General features: G+C 42.6%; 1 pseudogene; it reads left to right on the plus strand.

Annotated features, from left to right (window-relative positions):
* The first annotated feature begins 4,096 nt into the window (after positions 1-4,096).
* LOC147907163 (uncharacterized) lies at positions 4,097-7,191 on the plus strand (annotated as a pseudogene).
* The last annotated feature ends 325 nt before the right edge of the window (positions 7,192-7,516 follow it).

Genomic DNA, 7,516 nt, shown 5'->3' on the forward strand with positions numbered 1-7,516 from the left:
TATGTTATCCGCATCCCATAATATTAGTAACATCTAAATTAGATAAAGATTCCACGTCTTCGTAAGTTGCATCTAAGGTCTCGATGTACATGCGTTCTCGCTCATTATTCATGAAGCAAGTTCCACATCCACGTTCATTTCTCGTGTTCCTTGATGTATACGATAGCATCATCTTCAAATACAGCCGTTATATAGTCAGGCGTTTCGCCTCGCTGTACGGGATCCTCCTCTCCTCCCATCGCAATCCATGATGATAAGCAATCAGGAAGCACAAAACGTATTGAATCTTGTCAAAAATTTCCATAGCAATGGGACTCGTAAAAATATAATGCATGAAAACGGTCCCCTGTTTTAGCACCGCCACTTCTTTCACGATAAATTTCTTGTTAACAATGAATCCCCACTTCCAGACCAATAAATGTCGGTATGATCATGACGAGCAATTTTTCGAGACAGCGTCTCACTCGTTTTTTCTCTCTCTTTAAAGTTCTAAATACACGTTGACGTCGCATTTTACATGATTTTGCGCACTACAACGGATTATACGCGATCGTGTATGATGAGACAATAGGTTGTTATATTTGCAGGCACATTCTTCTTGCATTCTTCTTCAAATTCTATGCATACGTCCACAGTGGCTCTCTTGACGGATTCGTTTTGTCGCGAGCAAAAGACCTTTTTTCGATAAATGAGAGCACGTTGAATAGCGTTTCGAAGCAATCGATTCGTCGCCGTTTTGACGGCCGAATGCTTGATTGTATTCTGTAACAGAAGATAATCGTACAGATCCCACGAGCGAAAACTTATTCTCAGATAACGACCGCTTTCCAATGTTCACAGCATTGATAAATTGATCTCGTTTAATGCAACGTGAGGTACCCACTGCTGTACTTTAAATATTTCAACCTCAAACTACATCATAGGATCACTCATCAAGCAATTATAATCATTGTGCGCTAGTATCAAAATCAATTCGTGGCGAGCGTTGACGATCACGAGTTTGTAATCTTCGCAAAAGCCCAAGAGCATGTTGAGCAGCACGCAAAATTATCCTTCCTCCGTGTCGGATCTAGAGTTCCATCCAGCGTTCAGCGCAATCAAAACTTTGTCATACATCATCAATACGTAATTCTTGAGCATGCTAGTTATGCTCACGCTTCTGTTGGTCAATCTCCACATCGTTGAGTTCATATCAAATTTCATCAAATATGAACATCACGCAATTATTTACAAACGTCCTTGGCATGTGATCGTTTTTCTTTTTCACCGTCAATCTTCCTTCGACGAAGAGAAAACTTTCGCACGGCAACGTGTACAAATCCTGTATGGGTATTCTTATCTCGTCATTGTATCCAAATGTTATATTAGCAAACGAGTTGTACGTGTGAGTCTCAATCTTGACGATGAGATCGTCAAAGATCGACTCACCGGTAATATCCAAGATATCAATCATCTCAAAAATTGCGCATCTCGAATCCCAAAGATTGTAAAAATTTATTGTTTGACGCGCCGAATTTCTTCTTGCTGATACAACTGGATGATGGAGTGTTATCAAGCGACGATATCATCAGCTTTGTAAAGAATACGTTATTTCTCTCCGTTCCGTTCAGCACGAGCATCTCACGCTCGCGTCATCACTGTCGCCGTCGTACGTGCAACCTAACAGTGATCTTTTCTCCTCGAAAATCGAATAATCGTCCGTTCTGGTCCGTTCGATGAAGCGTATCATTAGATCTGTAATGCTCCGTGCGATGATCGGCAGATAAATGATCTCCAACCTCTCCGATATCTTATATCCTGGCGGCACGCTCGGCAAAAATTTGTGTATCGTGTGCACGCTTTTGTCATTGCTGTACGCGCCCGCGGTCACGTTACACTCGACACAGATAACGTTTACGTTCATTATGTTGATCGACACGTCTGATTCGTGGTCGCAGTATACGCTTCGACGAGAATCCCAGCAGTGATCTAATGCTGTTGGGCTTGTCAAAGTTTATTCTGTAGGCGCATCTAATCTCATCGTGTTGTTGTTTGCACGGAGTGTTATCGGATATTCCGCATCCTTCGTCGTCGTCATCATTGTTGTTGTTATTGTTGTTGTTGCTCTCGCCGTGTGCCGCATCACCGACATCGGGCGCGTCGCAATGCATAAAATCATATGTTTCAAAAATTCATTTATATCACGCATTTCGTATGAATCCTCGGGACTTGTAATTTCTACATCGTCCTTGCCGAAATAAAATTTATTGTTCGATTTGTTTACGTTCGGTATCGTGTGATAAATTATAAAATCATCAGGCCAAGTTCATAATCGCCGTCACTCATATCTATGGCGGGGAAGTAGATTCGTGAGGAGGCTGCTCTTTCCATTCAGTGTAAGCGTCAGCGAAATGATGGAAAAAGCGTTCGACCAATACTGCAATTGTACGACACATCGTTAAGTTTTTTAAATTTACGAGCGTCGACTATTCGTAGAAATCACAGGCACATCTGTGCGCAGAAGCTCTGATCGTATGGTTGATAAGATGTGCGATTGTACTCTACCGTTCCAGAAATATGGCATCAGTTCCTTGAGTGGTCGAAGAATATCAAAACTGTTAAAGTATACGACGCCAAAGAGACGATAAAAATGCCCTCGGGTGCAATTACCAACGTGCAATTGGACGTGCTCGCGAGACGTATGCGCGTATCGTACTTTAGAGGTGTTTTCATGCGTAACGCTTTACCGACGAGCGGAGTGCACCGAAACGAAAGCGGTGTCGTGAATCTGGACTATGCGACCGGGCCGGGTACTCACTGGGTAGCGTACGCCAAGAGGAACAACCGCGTCGTATACTTCGATAGTTTCGGTAATCTTCGACCGCCCAAGGAACTAGTGCGATATTTCGAGAACGGTGCTACGACGATAGAGTACAATCGTACGTCCTATCAGACATACAATCAGAACTTCTGCGGTCAAATGTGTCTGCGGTTTCTACGCAAACGGTAGACGCGCGTGAATTTAAAAAGCTCGACGAGGTGCTGTAAAATCTCAGTATTAGTCGAACGCTTTTTCCATCATGTCGCTGACACTTATGCTGAGGGGGAAGAGCACCATCCTCGCGGCGAACTACTTTCCCTCCATAGATTTGAGTGACGGCGATTACGAGTTCGGTCTGGCGATTTTTGAGACTTATCACACGATACCGAATGTAAACAAATCAAACAATAAATTTTATTTTGACAAAGACGATGCAGAAATTACAATTCCCGAGGATTCGTACGAAGTGCGAGACATAAATGAATTTTTGAAACGTACGATTTTACGGAAACGTTCGCACCGCAACGCACTTGAAACCGTTGGCGTAGTGCGTGGTGACAACAACAACAACAACAACAACAACAACAACAACAACAATAACAACAACAACAACAACACAACAACAATAACAATGACAATAACAACAACATCAACAACAACAATGACACTGATGATGATAATTGTGAGGGTGGAGAATACCCGATTACGCTGCGCGCAAACTACAACACGATGAGATGCGAGATTAAATGTGCATGCAGAATAAACTTTGATAAGCCTAACAGCATTGGATCGCTGCTGGGATTCTCGTCGAAGCGTATACTGCGACCGCGAAGATGGCACGAATCGAACATGTTGATCAACATAATGAACGTAAACGTTATCCGCGTAGAGTGTAACGTGACCGCGGGCGCGTACAGCAACGGCAAAAGCGCGCACACGATACACGCATTTTCGCCGAGCGTGCCACCAGGATATAAGATATCGGAGAGGCCGACGCAGATCATTTACCTGCCGATCACGGTACGGAGCATTACGGATCTAACGATACGCGTCGTCGACCAGAACGGACGATTGCTCGATTTTCGCGGAGAGGAGGTCACCGTCAGATTACACGACAGCGATAGCGAGCGTGAGATGCTCGTATTGAACGGAGCGGAGCGCACGCAGAGAGGTAACGCATTCTTTACAAAGCTGGTAACATCACCGCTCGATAACGCTCGCTCATCCAACTGCGTCAGCAAGAAGAAACTCAGTGCGTCGAAAGTTAAATTTTTACAATCTTTGGGATTCGTGGTGCGCAATTTTTAAGATGACTGATATCTTAAACATTAAAGACAAGCCGATCTTTGACGATCGCATCGTCAAGATTGAAACTCACACGTACGACCCGTTCGCTAATACAACATTCGGCTACAGCGACGAAATAAGAATATCCATACAGCAACAGGATCTGTACACACTGCAGTACGAAAGCTTTCTATATGTCGAGGGAAAACTGACGAAGAACAAAGCGGTCCAGGATGCTCATGTGACATTGGGAAATAATTGCGTCGCGTTCATATTCGATGAGATTCGATATGAACTCAATGGTGTGGAGATTGATCATAATAGAAATGTGTGGTATAACTAGCACGCTCAAAAACTATGTAACAGTGTCGTCCGACAGAAGCGTGATTCTACGGAATGCCGGCTGGGATGCGCAGACTACTGTAGCCGGATATTTTAATTTCTGTGTACCGCTCTACGTACTGCTGGGATTTTGCGAAAATTACAAACGCGTGGTGATTAATGCTCGTCACGAGTTGATTTTAATACGAGCGCGCAACGACAACAATTGTCTAACGGGAGATCCGGCGGTAGAGTCAACGCTCGAATTATTCAAAGTACAGTGGCGAATGCCGCATGTGTTATTGAGCGAGATAAATAAGCTGTCGATGCTGCGTGCTTTGGAGAGCGGACGATATCTGAGCATGGCTTTTCGCTCGTGGGATTTGTACGAATTTCCATACTTGCAGAGCACAACTAAGCGTTCGTGGGCCATCAAGACGGCTACTCAGCTCGAGAAGCCGCGCTACGTATTTCCGTTATGCGAACAGGTCGAAAAAACGTCATGTCCGAGGATGTAAGTCGATTCGACGACTGTAAATTAACCAATGCGAAACTTTACCTGAATTCGGAATGTTATCCATACGATGACTTGAATCTGGATTTTGACAAAAACAGATATGCGATTCTGTACGAATTGTCCGCGCGTTTTTGCAAGGGCTACTACGGATACGAGTATCTCGAGCCGAGTCTCACTTTTACAACTTTTTTACGTAATGGTCCATTCGTGATCATCGATTGCTCTCGACAGAACGAATCAATCAAGAGTGGCACCGTGGACGTGCGATTAGATTTTGAATGTAAAGAGGATGTATCTGCAAATACAACAGCCTATTGTCTCATCATACACGATCGCGTGATTTAGTATAATCCATTGACCAACGTTGTACGCAAAATCACCTAAGTGCACCTCTAACACGATAAGATCTACGATACATCGCAATCGACCGCAATCGACTGCAGTTTTCTCGACAACATGCTCATGCCAACGTTCGTGGATCTGCAAGGATTCATCGTTAATAAGAAATTTATCGTGGAGGAAGTGGCGGTGCTGAAACAGGGAACCGTTCTCACGCATTACATTTTTACGAGTCCCGTGCCATGGAATTTTTTGACAAGATCCGACAGGTTTTGCGCCTCCTGGTTAATTGCTTATCACCATGGATTGCAATGGGAGGACGGGACGATCCCGTACAACGAGGCAAAACGTCTAATTACGATGACTGTATTTGAAGATGATGCTGTCGTGTATGTCAAGGGACGCGAGAAACGAACGTGGCTGCGGAACTTGCTTCTGGACGATGAGCGAGAACACATTTACATTGAGACCCTGGATGCAGTTTACGAAGACATGGAATCTTTATCTAATCTAGATGTTACTAATATTATACGATTTGGACAACATGTTAAGAATTGCGCGTTACAAAATGTATTGAAAATATATAACTGGTGGTTGCAAAAGAATTTTTTAAATAAAAATACATTAACGTATTTATTATGTATTTCTTTTCCCTTCCTTTGTAATGTATAAACGTATGTATAAACGTATGTATAAACGTACGTATGTGCGTATAAACGTATGTATGTACGTGTGTATAAACGTATGTATGTACGTGTGTATAAACGTATGTATAAACGTATGTATAAATTCATGACAAAGAAAATATGTAGAAAGACTTGAAAAACGTGTCGCAACATGTTCGAAATTCTTGGAAAGATGGGGGAGGACCTGTCTTCTCTCATCGATTCCAGAAGTATTACCATTTACACGGATGCAATCAGTTTTACGGTACCCGCTTGTACGAACGGTTGAAAAAATGTACGCTAAAGAGAGCAGTGCATCGTACGATGTGAAGAAGAAATATACCATAAGTTATTCAACGTTCTATACACAAAAGAAACGTTTTTTAACATTATGTATATACACAGTACAGAGCATCGTGCGGTGCGTTTACTGAGCAGACGTTGCGATCTGATGAATACGAGCTACAAATTTTTGGAAATTGGAATCAACGTTGGCCCACCGAGTTACGTGGAGATCGCCCTTGGAGATCATCGCGGACACGAACTATCGCTGTCTCTCGAAACGTAGAAGAGCCTCTAGCAGAGAGGAAATATTTACAAATATTAACAAATGTTTCAAAACGAATACAAGGATAATTTTATAAGCGTTGGACCGCTAACTGTCAGTGTTGGTATGCTACGCTCGTACGTCTCGATTCTTCATCCGTACGCATTATGATGACCGATACGACGCTACGCCGTATGTTTGACTTTAACGGGTGTATCGATGTAACGTTCGAACGATTAGTTCGACTCGTCGATACGGTAGATACCAAATATACACGATTCTCCAACATCTGAGAACATTATATGTGATAGCGACATTTTCAATGGACATCAGTTCGTCGATTGCGAACTATTAGCTTTAGTTTTTAATAAGTACGAAAACCGGTGTAATAAGATGTAAATAAAACATTTTTGTTCGCCTTATTTCATGTGTATTGTCTTTTACTTCCCATCCTTTGCTTCGACGCGCCAGGAAAAACCATAAAAATTGAAAAAACTGTATCGTACAAAAGAAACTCGTACTCTATTAATTCTTCCATCCTTTCTTTATTCATAGCACGTTACGCGCGCTCTATCTTTCTCTAACATGCAAGCTTTTATTATCGATGCATTTTTAAAGAAAAATATGTCATGGTCAAATTCAAACCTTTATTATCGATGCATTTTTAAAGAAAAACATGGTCAAATTTTGATAACAAAAAAAAAGGAACCCTATTGTGTAGGAGCCTAGACCTTTCCCCCTCTTTTCCCTGCGTTAGGTATCCCCCGCGCCTACAAGTACTTCCCCGCACCCTGCGTTCCCCTCTAGCCCCTGAGTTAGAACCCGCCTTCCTTTACTACTTCTATCGATGAAATCGGCTATTTTATGTTCTTCAACAACACTGATGTCATTCCACCGAACGAGGCGTGTCCAAATTCTATTTCTACCTTTGACGACGTGGCATGTGACAAGAATACGGTGAGAGAATATTTCTCGATGAGTCACCACGCGAACGTCAACTGTTTCTATCTCTGTCAGACATATGCGATGATATCTAAACA

This window comes from Acromyrmex echinatior, chromosome 16 (assembly GCF_024713525.1).
Source record: "Acromyrmex echinatior isolate Ae372 chromosome 16, ASM2471352v2, whole genome shotgun sequence".
Taxonomy (NCBI): domain Eukaryota; kingdom Metazoa; phylum Arthropoda; class Insecta; order Hymenoptera; family Formicidae; genus Acromyrmex; species Acromyrmex echinatior.